The 14,431-nt window shown below is 40.1% G+C and overlaps 1 pseudogene; it reads left to right on the top strand.

Moving 5' to 3' along the window:
* Nucleotides 1-5,033: 5,033 nt before the first annotated feature.
* LOC113265759 (60S ribosomal protein L23a-like) lies at nt 5,034-9,294 on the top strand (annotated as a pseudogene).
* Nucleotides 9,295-14,431: the final 5,137 nt, after the last annotated feature.

Below are 14,431 nucleotides of genomic sequence, written 5' to 3'. Positions count from 1 at the left end.
CTTATTGCACTAGCTTAGACTTCCAGAATGATGTTAAAAAGGAGTGGTAAGAGGGGATACCCTTGCTTTGTTCCTTATTATAGGGGGAAGCACCCCATCTCTCACCTATAAACTATAAATTTTGGAGATATTCTTTTTAAGATTTTTAAAAAATTTTTAAGTGATCTCTATTCCCAACATGGGGCTTGAACTCACAACTTGGAGCTCAAGAGTCACATGCTCTACCAACTGAGCCAGCCAGGCACCCCTAGATATTCTTTATAAAAATGAGAAAAGTTCTCCTCTATTCTTAATTTGCTGAGAGTTTTTATTGTGAATGCATGTTGTATTTTGTCATATGCCTTTTCGGCAGGAACTGATATAACTATACAAGTTTTCTTCCTTAGCTGGTTGATATGGTGATTAACACGGATTTTTTTTTTTTTTAAGATTTTATTTATTTATTCGACAGAGATAGAGACAGCCAGCGAGAGAGGGAACACAAGCAGGGGGAGTGGGAGAGGAAGAAGCAGGCTCCTAGCAGAGGAGCCTGATGTGGGGCTCGATCCCAGAACGCTGGGATCCCGCCCTGAGCCGAGGGCAGACCCTTAACCACTGTGCCACCCAGGCGCCCCTAACACGGATGATTTTCAAACATGAACCAGACTTTCATGCCTGTAATAAATTGCACATGGTTGTTTTCTTTTGTTTTTGTTTTATTTCCTGTGTTTATTCTGACTCATGTTTTCCAAGCTGCCTGGATTTGTGGTTTGGTGTCTGTCAATAACTTTGGCAAGTTCTAAGCCATGAATACTTGAAATACTTTTTTCTGTTCTTCTTTCTGCTTTTGACATTCCAATTACACATAATTTACACCTTTTTATATTGTATGTCTGTTCTTGGATGCTGAGTTTGTTTTCTCTTTGCATTTAAGTTTGAGGGGTATCCACTATCTACAGATAAGCCACTGAAGATTTTCTTCTTTTTGTTGTTGTTTTTTAAGATTTATTTATTTGAGAGAGAGCACAAGCATGAGTGGGAGAGGCAGAGGGAGAGGGAGAGAGAATCTCAAGCAGACTCCGCGCTGAGCATGGAGCCCAACACGGGGCTTGATCCCAGGACCCTGAGATCATGACCTGAGCCAAAACCAAGAGTCAGATGCCTGACTGACTACACCACCTAGGCACCCCCCTTTTCTTTTTTTAAAATTTTATTTATTTAATCTAATCTCTACACCCAACATGGGGCTCAAACTTATAACTCTGAGATCAAGAGTTGCACGCTCTTCTGACTGAGCTAGCCAGCAGGTGCCCCTACAGGTTTTCTTCATTTCTGATACTGTTTTTTGTTTGTTTCTAGCATTTACTTTTGATTTTTTTCTTAGCATTTTCATCACTTTGCTTACTCTACCCATCTACGTCCATTCTTTCACATTGTCATTTTTTCCCCACTACCACTGTTAACATATTATATTTTATTTTATTTTTTAGAAAAGATTTTATTTATTTATTTGACAGAGATAGAGATAGCCAGCGAGAGAAGGAACACAGGCAGGGGGAGTGGGAGAGGAAGAAGCAGGCTCATAGCAGAGGAGCCTGATGTGGGGCTCGATCCCATAATGCCGGGATCACGCCCTGAGCCGAAGGCAGACGCTTAACCACTGTGCCACCCAGGCACCCCAACATATTAATTATATTTTAAATTTCCTAATAATTCCAACATTTGTGCCATATGTAATTCTCGTCCTGACACTTGTTTTATTTCTTCAGACTGTTTTCCCTTACCTTTTAGCATGCCTTTTCATTTTGTGTTGAAAGTTGAACATGTTGTATCAGGTAATGGGAATTAAGGTAAACAGGCATTTTCTGCACGCGCGCGCGCGTGTGTGTGTGTGTGTGCGCGTGTGTGTTTTGTTTTTTGTTCGCATTTAGTGTATTTTTATGTTAATCCTGCTAGGGGTTTGCTTGTGCTTAATGTTTGGTGTAGTTATAGTTGCGAGACATTTTTAACTCATAACATCTTTACATTTTTTTTTCTCCTTTTGAATTTCAGTGTCCCTAAGTATACTTCCTCAGAGGGAGTCTGCCTTGTGGCTCTTTCAACTGTCATCCACTCTTATTATACTGGCGCTCTGTTGGGTAAGCAGTAACACATGGGAATGGGAGCATATTCTACAGTTTTTTGGTTAAATCCAAGTCTTTGAGTGGCCCTGTGTATTGTGGCCTTTGCAAGAGTTTCTCCACTGATATAGCTTTCCACTCACCCCCTCAGCTCCATATTGCCTTCCCTGGCTGCATCATCCCAGTTGATTTCCTTGAAGCCCTCAATCTTGTTGACTGTGCTCCACTGTCCCCCCCCCCTCCAACTACCAACTGCCTTCTATGATACAGGAAGACTGGAGGAGGCTGGGATGGGAGTAATTCTCTCCTCTTAGCTGTGATAAGGCTTTGAAAAGATCCCTTTCCCTGTAGAATTTTGTTATGGAGAAGGCTTAGAATAGATTTCACAGTAGTTACTTTTCTCTTTTCCTTGCCAGAGCCACGAGGGGATCTTTATTGAATCTCACCATGACAGTCTGATAAGGTTCTTGGAGACAAAGTCCATGAAAGTGTAGCAGGTCTCCTAAGACTGTGGCCCTCCAGGAATTTCTCACTCTCATGTTAATCCACACCCAGCCTCCAGCTGTTCCTCGAAGTTACTATTTACATGTGCCTACTAGTTATGGTTCTGTTAACTTCTTCTCCAGGTAAACAGATCTTGGATGTGTCTCTCTGGATACACTTGTCTATTCAGATTTTGAGGTAGCAGTTTGCTCTGTGATCTCAGTCCTCTGATGGGCCCAAGACGAGTCATTAATTTTCAGTTTGTTTAGTTTATTCTTGTAAGAATAGGAACAACAAAGGGCAAACAATTCTATGTATAGACTAGGCTACGTATATACATGAAAGTCAAATATAAAATGTATATTTTATTCTAGTCTATTCACAAAATTAATATTAAAAGTTAAAATGTTTTTAGGAAGAAGTTTTTATATCTGAGAACATATAAGGCAAAAGTAAAATAAAAGTATGCTTGCACTTAATTTATGCCACTATAATTATGTCTGTGTGAATTTGGTTCTAGCAAACATTTATTTTTTTTTTTTAAGATTTTTATTTATTTATTTGACAGAGAGACAGCCAGTGAGAGAGGGAACACAAGCAGGGGGAGTGGGAGAGGAAGAAGCAGGCTCCCAGCAGAGCAGGGAGCCCAGTGTGGGGCTTGATCGCAGGACCCTGGGATCATGTCCTGAGCCGAAGCCAGACGCTTAACGACTGAGCCACCCAGGCGCCCCCAAACATTTATGTGCTTTAGACTGTGTGAAACGTGCCACTGTGCTCCACTAATACAGATGCATAAGAGTAAAACCACCAAACTCAGGGAGCTGACATTCAGGTATAGATAGATCAGTGAATAAAGAATATAGGTTAGGGGCGCCTGGGTGGCACAGCGGTTAAGCGTCTGCCTTCGGCTCAGGGCGTGATCCCGGCATTATGGGATCGAGCCCCACATCAGGCTCCTCCGCTATGAGCCTGCTTCTTCCTCTCCCACTCCCCCTGCTTGTGTTCCCTCTCTCGCTGGCTGTCTCTATCTCTGTCGAATAAATAAATAAAATCTTTAAAAAAAAAAAGAATATAGGTTATAAAGAATATAAGCATTACGTTGTAGGAAAAGGTGAAACTCAATATAAAAATGCAATTTCTGGGTTAGTTTTCCATGCATTCACTTAGGTTTCTGTTCTAAGCAATTCGAAAAGTTCTCAGTAATGGTGTTTGTCCCCTGTAGACCATGTGACTTTGGAAGATACCAGGGACATATGTTAGGAGGAGTTCTGCACATAAATTACATTAACATCGAGGTTAATCCCCATTTCCCTCATCAACTCAGTGAAAAGCATCTCTAATATTGACATTTCTCTATCTTCTTATGGTCTAGTTTTTCATAGGAATACACATTTAATTCTCAAGAAAAGTACATAGACTGAGATATCACAGCCTTAAAATGGTAAAAAAAAAAAAAAAGCAAAACAAAACTATTATTGCATCCTTGAAAAACAAAATGCAATCCTTTGTCTCAGAAAGCAGAGATAGGCACTCTATAAAGAATAACAGAGTCACCTGACTGGCACCGGGACATGCATTGCCTAGCAACCTTCTGTGATTTGCATTAAGTCAGCAGGCTTCGTGGTACCAAGGCAAAAGGAGATCTCTGTACTATTCTTCAAAATATTTATTAATTTTTTCGCTTCTGAAGTTTGTACTCAGTTTTTCCCTTTGCTTTTATATTGTCCTCCCTGTCTGGGCAGGGATTGATATGTGAACCTCCTTTGTATTTTGACAACACAGACACACCACTTGCTTACAGAAAATGCTACAACTCTGAGCTATCTCTCAGGCCACTTACTAAAACTCGTTTTTCTTATGCCTCCATTATTTTTCCTTTTCTCATACCCTCACCTCAAAGACAGTATGTACCTCACTTATACACCACACCAGGTTACTGATTTTTCTGGGGAAGTTAACAGTAGTATTTCTTAGTTTTTATAGTCTGTAAAAGGCTAAGGAAGACTAGAGCCTAAAAGGTAATACTTAAGTACTACCATAATTTTTTATTATTTATTTAAATAATGGAAACCTCTTCTTAAATTTCATTTTATTTTAAGATTTTATTTATTTATTTGTCAGAGAAAGAGAGCACAAGCAGGGAGAGGGCAGGCAGGGAGAGAAGCAGGCTCCCTGGTGAGCAAGGACCCGGATGCGGACTTGATCCCACGACCCTAGGATCATGACCTGACCCAAACGCAGACGCTTAACCAACTGAGCCACCCAGGCATCCCCTACCGTAAGTTTTGAAAATATTTTTAAAAAATTTACTTATTAAATAATCTCTACCCCCAACATGGGGCTTGAACTCGGGACCCTGAGATTAACAGTCGCATGCTCTTCTGACTGAGCCAGCCAGACGCCCCAGTACTACCATAATTTGAAATGGAAAACAATACCCCTTTCACGAACATGGCACCGAAGGTGAAGAAGGAAGCCCTGGCCTCTCCCAAAGCTGAAGCCAAAGCAAGAGCTTTGAAGGCCACGAAAGCGGTGCTGAAAGCCATCCACAGTCAGAAAAAACTGAAGATCTGCACATCACCTACAGTCCCACAGCCCCAGACGCTGCATCTCCAAAGGCAGCCCAAATATCCTTGAAAGTGCGCCCCCAGGAGGAAAAAAGCTTGACCACTATGCCATCATCAAGTGGCCCCTGACCACCAAGTCAGCCATGAAGAAAATAGAAGACAACAGCACACTTGTGTTCATTGTGGATATCAAAGCCGACAAGCACCAGATCAAACAGGCTGTGAAGAAGCTCTGTGACCCTGATGTGGCCAAGGTCAACATCCTGACCAGGCCCGAGGAAGAGAAGAAGACATACATTCAACTGGCTGCTGACTATGATGCTTTGGATGTTGCCAACAAAAATGGGATCCTCGAAACTGAGACCAGCTGGCCACATCTACATCTAAATCTAAAGTTTTTCACCACAAAAAAATATAAAAATAAAATGGAAAAAATAAAATAAAAATAACATCTTATTTTTATTCTTCAGGGGACTACCATTTGTTCTTTTTCACTAGACCAAAAAAAAAAAAAAAAAAAAAAAAAGGGCAGAGAGATATGTGCCCAAGTGGAAGACTTACCAGACTCCCCTCAGAGAATAAGCAGTGGTGTTTCAGACTCAGCGTTGATGCCGAAGCCTGGTCCTGAGTTCATGCCGAACAACCAGTGTTCCTTTCCTGCCCTTTCCTACTGCTCTCTCATTAAAAAAACTGCAAAATGTAAAAGGACCAAAGGTTCTTACAGTTCTCAGCACACTGTATTCCTCTCCCCATACACTCGTTATCTTTAATGGCCTTTAAAATGTCTGTGTATCTCTAGCTTCCCTTTTCCAAATGCTACAGCACGAAACTGGCATGGCTTCCAGGGCGAGCCCTTAGCCTTGCCCTGCACACACTGGCCAGCTAGCCAGTGTAGTTACAGCAGGGCCTGAGGCTGGCCTCCGTGATCGTCAAAGTTCAAGGCTGTCACACTTGAGCCCCGTCTCTCCATTGGTAAGCACACTGGAGATAGTAAAAGATGAGAAAAGCAATCTTTACTTGTCAAGTTGCAGAAAGGCATAGTTCTCTTCCTTTATTGAAGGGACTTGCTTTGTAATTATGAAAACGAAACCCTGTAGTTCTACGTCTTCATGGCCTTATCAAGCATCTCGTGTGTAAGATGAGCTAACCATACGATCTGTTCTTCCCCTGAGAAGGGAGGGCAGGTCTCTGGAAGTGACAGCAGACTGGCGGAAGCCTTCCTTTGTGCAGGCTGGAGGTAGGAATGCTCTGCAGCAGACTCACTGCTCTTCTGTGGGGAGCAGAGCTGACAATAGCTATGTCTACACATCACCCCCCTAGATCCAACGGGGCTTATTTGAGGTAGATTTGAAGGATGCTTAGGAAACATTATTCTAAAGCCTTAGCATACACTGTCTCCATCTCAGCGATTTTATCATTAAAAAGTTTTTGGAAGAGGGAGCACACGAAAAAAGCAGTGGCTAAATATATCAAATGTTCCCTGGGTCGTTCTAATATTTTCTAGTGAGAATAAATTAATGAATTTATGGATAATGGGTAACATACTGCTAAAAAAACCCTGAAGTCTTTGGAAAGCCACAAAAAAGACAGGAACAAATGATCCACTTATTTCTTCCATTTAGCATTCACTGATCATCTGAAGCACAGTGACCAACGTGTTTTCAGGAATACAAATGTTGAAAACAACTTCTATATCCTATGTTTAAGAAAGACACAGTCAACTGGGAACTGGCATTTATGTTTGTCATAGCAAATTCTAGATGTTAGCTTAATGTGCTAGTTAATTCTGAGATTATTTGATGTCAAGTACTTTTACTCATATAAAATTACATATTTAGCTCTTCCCCACCTCATACACCATTATCCAGTTTATGTTATTTAAATCTGAAGAAAAAAATAAAAATAAGACATTATGTTCAGTAAGCACCCTATAAGGAACACAAACATCAGGAGAACTCGAGGCTTTCTCTCTTCCCACAAGTGAGCTACAAACGGAACAATGAGGTACTTCCACACCTATCGAATTCAAACACTGTCTATCTGAAATATCCAACAAATGGAGTGCCGCGGCACGTCCGCAGCGCCACAGGCGCAGCACCCTTGATTCGTGGATTGGGGAGAAGGACAAGGCACAGACAGGTTAGCTTGCGAAAGAGAGCGTGGGTGCAGGCGATGACAGCCACGAGTGATGGCCGCGAACAGCTGCAACCTCCCGTATTTATTGGCAACAATCAAAGGCAATTACAATCACAATCAATCAAGGGAGTGATCCATATTACATTCTAGTGAATAGTAGTGCATCGCGGGGAGGGTCACGGGATAGTGGTGCATCACCATCACGGGGAAGGCCGTGGGATGGTGGTAAATCACGAGGAAGGTCAGGGGATCAGGTGATGTAACGTTTAGCAAGTGGGGCCTATTCTTAAACATGTTTCTAGGGGCCCCACGGGCTACCGTTAAGAGCAATCAGGTTTCAGCGGTGTTCTGCCCCAAAACAGCTGGGCGTTCCCAACTGGCGGGCAGGCCGGGCGTTCCTGACCGCTTGCAAACGGGCCTTCCCGACCGCTTGACCCTTGGCTCAACAATGAAGCCCACAAGGTCACCAGAAACATGCTTTCCTATTATATCCCTAACATAAGTCTTCGGCCAGTGGCTGCTGCAATGGAGGCTATGGTATTTTCTTGAAGTATTCACATGATTTCTTCCACTTTCCATTTGGTTTTGCATAAACAGACGCAACCCCCAATCTGAGAGAGACCTCTTTGTCCCAAAGCATATCCTCCATGCTCAAGGCTTCCACTATGACTGCTGGAACTCCCAGGGGCTAGAATTGTTGACTGGGGCCATATTGTTGAAGGCAGGTTGACAAAGGGAAACAGAAATGGTGGGAGAGTCAGTGAAGAGAATGTTGCTCTGCTGTAGGTGGGTTGAACTTAGACTTAATTGAGGGCTTGAGAAAGGAGGGATGATCCTCTGAGAATGTTAAATAAAACTTACCAGCCCGAATTCTGGTCAGATGAGAGGGGTAAAGGATGGAATTTTTTAAAATGGCACCGTACTTATGCTTCCCGCCAAGATCATTTAATAAGGACACTTGCACACAAAACTAAAACGACACCAACAAACGAAAAAACAAACAAAAAAATGAAACCCTCCAACAAAACAAAACCAAACCCAAAACCCCCAAACTGGCCAAAATACATGAAAAATTAGTTTTCAAGGCATCATACAATGAGATTGGGAAAATAAACTGGTCAACCTAACTATTGATGAGATGGATGGGGTAAATATGATTAAAAAGCGGCAACAGATTTCAAGTGCTGGGAGATGGGACAGGTCATACTCTATAAAAGGAAGCACTTAGACTGTGATGACTATAGGTCATGCATTATAAAAGGAAGCCAGGACTGTAAAGACACATGAAGGGTGATGCTTTAGTTTGGGTTTTGTTTTTTCATTTTTGCTTGCTTTGTATCTGTTTTCGCCTAGACACATGCTCCAAATTTAGAGGTGAGATGGAGAGGCCCTAAACACAGTGCAATTTATAGCCCAAAGATCAGGAAATTAGGACCAAGAAAGGGGAATTTTTAAAAAATCCTACACTGACCTGCGGCAGCTGTACTTTAAAGGGGGATAGGAGCTCCGCAAGGGAGTTCAAGTCAAAAGAGTTGAAAGCTAAAACTAATGCATTTTCCCTAGAAAACTGCTGCGCTGTATTTCATTTTATCTCATACCAGATCTTTATAACCCAAACTGCTGTGGAGGAGTGCAAATTGTCCACTGAGTTGAGGTAGTAAATAACTCAGCCTGAAGCCCAATATGTCTTCAATTTTTCATAGTAGAGTTGAAAAGCAGATGTCTAAGAAGTAGTTCTCATTTGTCTGTGTTTGGAGGATTTTCTTCTTAGCATTATCAGTGACCTCGGTAGGAAGTAGGTAATTTCACAGGCTAGTAACGTTATTTAAATATTCACACACACACACACACACACACACACACACACACACACACTCCTTCAGTTTTAGCATAAACACATAGGCACTCCCTCCCACTAAATGCTCTCCCATCTTTATGACATTTGTTTGCTCATTTATAGCTGGGATTTTTGCCAAGTTTCTAGTGAAATAAGGCGTGTTTATGACTAAGACTTACTTTCACAGCTTCAAAAAACCTTTCAACTAGATACTTGAGGAACTTAACAAATTCTTCCATCCCTGAAGTCACTATAATTCATGGAGATATCAATGTCAGGCAATTTGAATTTCTTGTGGTTGCCAAGAGTTACAGTCAGTATTTTATAGTTAGGGGATCTATTAAGAACACCTTTAGCTCTCTCTGGAGTTTGCCTGAAAACTCACTTGATTTCTTTGACCTCCTTTCATACCTTTTACCTTACGGTATCGTCCCGTGGGGTTTTATATTATTTCTCCCAAGGGAGAATAGAAAAGACTTCCATAGAAAAGAGCCTGATATTTAAACTGCTGAATGCTTATCAGATACATGGTTTGTGAATATTTTCTCCCATTCTGTAGGTTGCCTTTTCATTTTGTTGATTGTTTCCTTTACTGTGCAGAAGCTTCTTAGTGTGATGTAGTCCCACTGTTCGTTTTTGCTTTTGTTACCTGGGTTTTGGTGTCATATTCAAAACTTCATTGCTAGGATCAACGTCAAGGAGATTTTCCCCTATGTTTTTTCCTAGGAGTTTTATAGTTTCAAGTCTTAAATATAAGTCTTTAATATATTCTGAGTTGATTTTTGTATGCAGTGTAAGGATCTGATTTCATTCTTTTGCATGTGGTTATCCCATTTTTCCAACACCATTTATCGAAGAGACTATCCTTTCCCCACTGTGTATTCTTGGCACACTTGGCAAAGCAAATACTGCGTAATCTCCCTTATATATGTAATCTTAAAGTCAAACTCAGAATCAGAGTAGAAGAGTGGGTTGCTAGGCGCTGGGGGAGCGGTGAGGAAAATGGAGAGATGTTGGTCAAAGAATACAAACTTTCAATTGTAAGATGAATAAGTACTGGGGATCTAATGTACAGCACGGTGCCTATAGCTAATAATACCATAATGTATATTTAAAATTCACTAAGAGAGTAGATCTTAAGTGTTTACACCACACATAAAAAATGGTAAGCATGTGAGGTGATGGATACGTTAATTAGCTTGATTGTGGTGATTATTTCACAATGTATAGGGATATTAAACCATCACATGGTAGACCTTAAATATATATAATTTTTATTTGTCAATTATATCTCACTAAAACTAGAATAAAATAAGTGTTCAGTGCTTCATAATGTTCCCATTTGCTAATGAGATCCAGGATTGCAATGTCACTAGCTATGCAATATATCTGAATTTTAAAATTTGCTTCAACATGCACTTTCAAAATAATTTTGCTTTGATTTTGAACATGTTACCAGCAGAATATTAATTCCCAGATGATTTAGCTCCAACTTCAATTCCAGAAGAACTTCTGAAAACACCCAACATGCTCTTATAACAGGTTTTTTTTTTTTTTTTTTTTGAGAGAGAGAGAGAGAGAGAGTGAGCATGAGCAGGGGGAGAGGATCTTTCATGCAGACTCCCCACTGAGTGAGGAGCCTGAGGCAGGGCTCACGATCCCATAACCCTGAGATCATGACCTGAGCCAAAATCAAGAGCTGGATGCTTAACTGACTGCGCCACCCAGGTGCCCACTTATAACAGATTCTAATAAGAAACACAAACATAAAGCTCTTATAATCCCAAGCTTCAAGCACTACTTTGGAACTACAGGAAAAAATGGTAGGAAAAAAACACTATTGTATTTCCATATGGCTTCTCTACCAGGCCTACAAACTCTTATTTTATAGCCCAAAGATCAGCCAGGACACTCTATTTCCTGATAACTTATCATGTATTTTAAAATATTTTTATTGTAAAATTGATGATTAGTATAGAAAATTCAGAAAATCTGGAAAATGATAAAGAAGTAAAATACCCTAGAGTTCTATACTTTACAGAGAACTTTATTTTTGTATGTTTACTACAAATATTATATATCTTTTTGTTTTTGCTATGTTATCATGACCATCTTTTCATATCCTTAAGCATTTCGTAAAATCAATTTTAATGTTTATATAATGTTTTATTGTAGTTTAGCAATACATAATTTATTTAACCATCTTGCTACAGTTACGAATCTGTTTTTAACATTTTTACTATTGTAATGTGGTGCATGTACTGTAACATAATTCTCTGATTCACAGAAGATATATGCTTTATTAATATATTTATCTTTTTAGTCAATTACTATCCTTGTCTTGGCTCACCAACACTCTCCATCACACTCTCTTAGAAACAGTGATTAGTCAAGGGGTGTTATCATTACCTAAGGTTAATCTAAGACATTTTCTGGTTTGATAGATGCTAGGAGAATAGAAGAAATGTTCTTTTACCTCTGGAGTTGCTAAAGCAAAGAGGATGGGACTCTGCAGCTGTTGGGGGCCATGTTTTCTTATTGAGAGGAAACCCATCTAAAGAATGAAGTCAAGTGAAATGATAGATGGAGTCCAGGACAGTCCTGGTATATTCTGGTTATTAATGCCTGACCTTGGGCCCTGGGTGTTACAACTCTTCCTTCAATTTTGTGAACTTCCTTAGTATTCCTTCTAACTTTAGGAGCAGCCACATTTCTACCTTTTTTTTTTTTTTAAGATTTTTTATTTATTTATTAGACAGAGATAGAGACAGCCAGCGACAGAGGGAACACAAGCAGGGGGAGTGGGAGAGGAAGAAGCAGGCTCATAGCGGAGGAGCCTGACTTGGGGCTCGATCCCATAACGCCGGGATCACGCCCTGAGCTGAAGGCAGACGCTTAACCGCTGTGCCACCCAGGCGCCCCACATTTCTACCTTTTGCTTGAATTATTTAGAGTTGGGTAATCATCACTTAAAACCGAAAAAAAAAAACTTATCTGGGTATCTCATTTTTTTTAAGATTTTATTTTTAAGTATTCTCTACACTCAATGTGGGGCTCGAACTCACAACCCCGAGATCGAGAGTCACATGCTCTACTGACTGAGCAAGTCAGACACCCCTTGTGAATTCCTCTTGAAGACTGCTTTTTAGGAGAATTTGTGGCTAAAAGAATGATAATATTTCAAAGTTCTTGATAGGTACTGTAAAACTGAATTCCAGAAAATTAACATTGACATGTTAATGTTACTAATGTGCTCCATTAGTAATGAATGTATACCACAGTTTTCTGAAAAATCCCCATAGGATAATGCATCTGTGGGTTTGAGGCTGTTTATAACTCTGAATCTTCATTTTATTTATTTCACCAATAATTATAGATCAGCTGTTATAATATGTCAGGAATTGTCCAAAATTAGAGTATGAAGATGAAGAATACAAAAGCCTAACTTAAAGGAGCTCACGTCCAGTGGGGGAAGGAGAAGTCTTCCCATCCGAATATATCATGAAGTGATCAGTGATATAATAAAAACATGCTTGAGAAGTGAGCAAACAGGAGGCTATCAGCACCCAGCCTGGCTTCTAGGAGAGACAAAAGGTATAGAATCTTAAGAGTATTTCCAAAATAATAAGTGTAGAGCAGGCATATCCACAGTAAAGATCTGAAGAAGCCTCAGAATCCCTAAGAGAGTTAAAGAAAGGTACTTCTCTTGCAAAACAGTCAGTAAAATCACCACACGAAATCAGTTGCATTTCCATACACTAACAACAAAATATCTGAGAAAGAAATAAAGAAAACAGCCCCGGGGCACCTGGGTGACTCAGCTGTTAAGTGTCTGTCTTCGGCTGGGGTCATGATCCCGGGGTCCTGGGATCGAGCCCCGCATCGGGCTCCCTGCTTGGCGGGAAGCCTCCTTCTCCCTCTCACACTCCCCTTGCTTGTGTTCCCTCTCTCAGTGTCTCTCTCTGTCAAATAAATAAATAAAATCTTAAAAAAAAAAAAAGAAAGAAAACAATCCTAATTATAATAGCATCAAAAACAATAAAATAAATAGGAATAAATTTAACCAAGGATGTGAAAAATCCATACACTAAAAATAAGACACTGAGGACAGAGATTTAAAAAGACACAAATAAATGGAAAGATAGCCCATGTTCATGGTTCAGAAGATTAGTATTGGTAAAATGTTCATATTACCCAAAGTCATCTACAAATTCAATGTAATCCCTAACAAAATTCCAAAGGCATTTTTCACAGAAATAGAGAAACAATCCTAATATTCCTGAGAAACTACGAAAGACCCTGAATAGCCAGAGCAATCTTGAGAAAGAACAAAGCTGGAGACACTGAACTTCCTGATTTCAAAATATATTACAAAGCTACAGTAATCAAAACAGTGTGGTACTGGCATAAAAAATAGACATGGGCTGGGGTGCCTGGGTGGCTCAGTTGGTTAAGCATCTGATTTCAGCTCAGGTCATGGTCTCGGGGTCCTGGGATCCAGCCCCGAATGGGGCTCCACACTCAGGGGGGAGTCTGCTTCTGCCTCTTCCTCTGCCCCTCCCCCTACTCATGCTGCCTCTCTGTCTCTCTCTTTCAAGTGAAATAAATAAAATCTTAAAAAAAAAAATAGACATGGACTAATGTAACAGAATTGAGAACCTGGATATATGGTCAACTAATATTTGACAAAGTAGCCAAGAATACTCAATGGGAAAAGGGTAGTCTTTTCAACTAATGGTACTGGGAAACTGGATATTCACATGTAGTAGAATGAAATTGGACCCATATCTAAAGCAGTCACAAAAATGAACTTGAAATTGAATAAAGACTTAAATCCAAGACGTGAAACCATAAAACTTCAAGAAGTGAACATAGGCAAAAAGATCCTTGACTAGTGTCTTGGCAATGACTTTTTGGATCTGACATGAAAAACACAAGCAACAAAAGCAAAAACACAAGTGGGACCATGTAAACCAAAAAGCTTCTGCACAGCAAATGAAACAATAACTGAAATGAAAATGGAACCCATGGAATGGAAGAAAATACTTACAAACTGTGTATCAGACAAAGGGTTAATATACAAGAAACCCCTACAACTTAAAAGCAAAAAAAACAATCTGACTAAAAATGCGCAGAGAACCTGAATAGGTATTTTTCCAAAGAAGATATTCAAATAGCCAAGGGTACATTAAAGGAGCTTAAGATTTTTATAGACATTCATCTGAAGAATCATGAGATGCAACACAAGATTAGAAATGGTGGTGTGGCATGTTCCAGGTGTTAGGGGCAACGACTCTCCTCTTTCCCTC

Source organism: Ursus arctos, chromosome X, assembly GCF_023065955.2.
Source record: "Ursus arctos isolate Adak ecotype North America chromosome X, UrsArc2.0, whole genome shotgun sequence".
NCBI classification, from domain to species: domain Eukaryota; kingdom Metazoa; phylum Chordata; class Mammalia; order Carnivora; family Ursidae; genus Ursus; species Ursus arctos.
The sequence above is the reverse complement of the archived record's forward strand: the minus strand, read 5'-3'. Positions and strand labels throughout refer to the sequence as shown.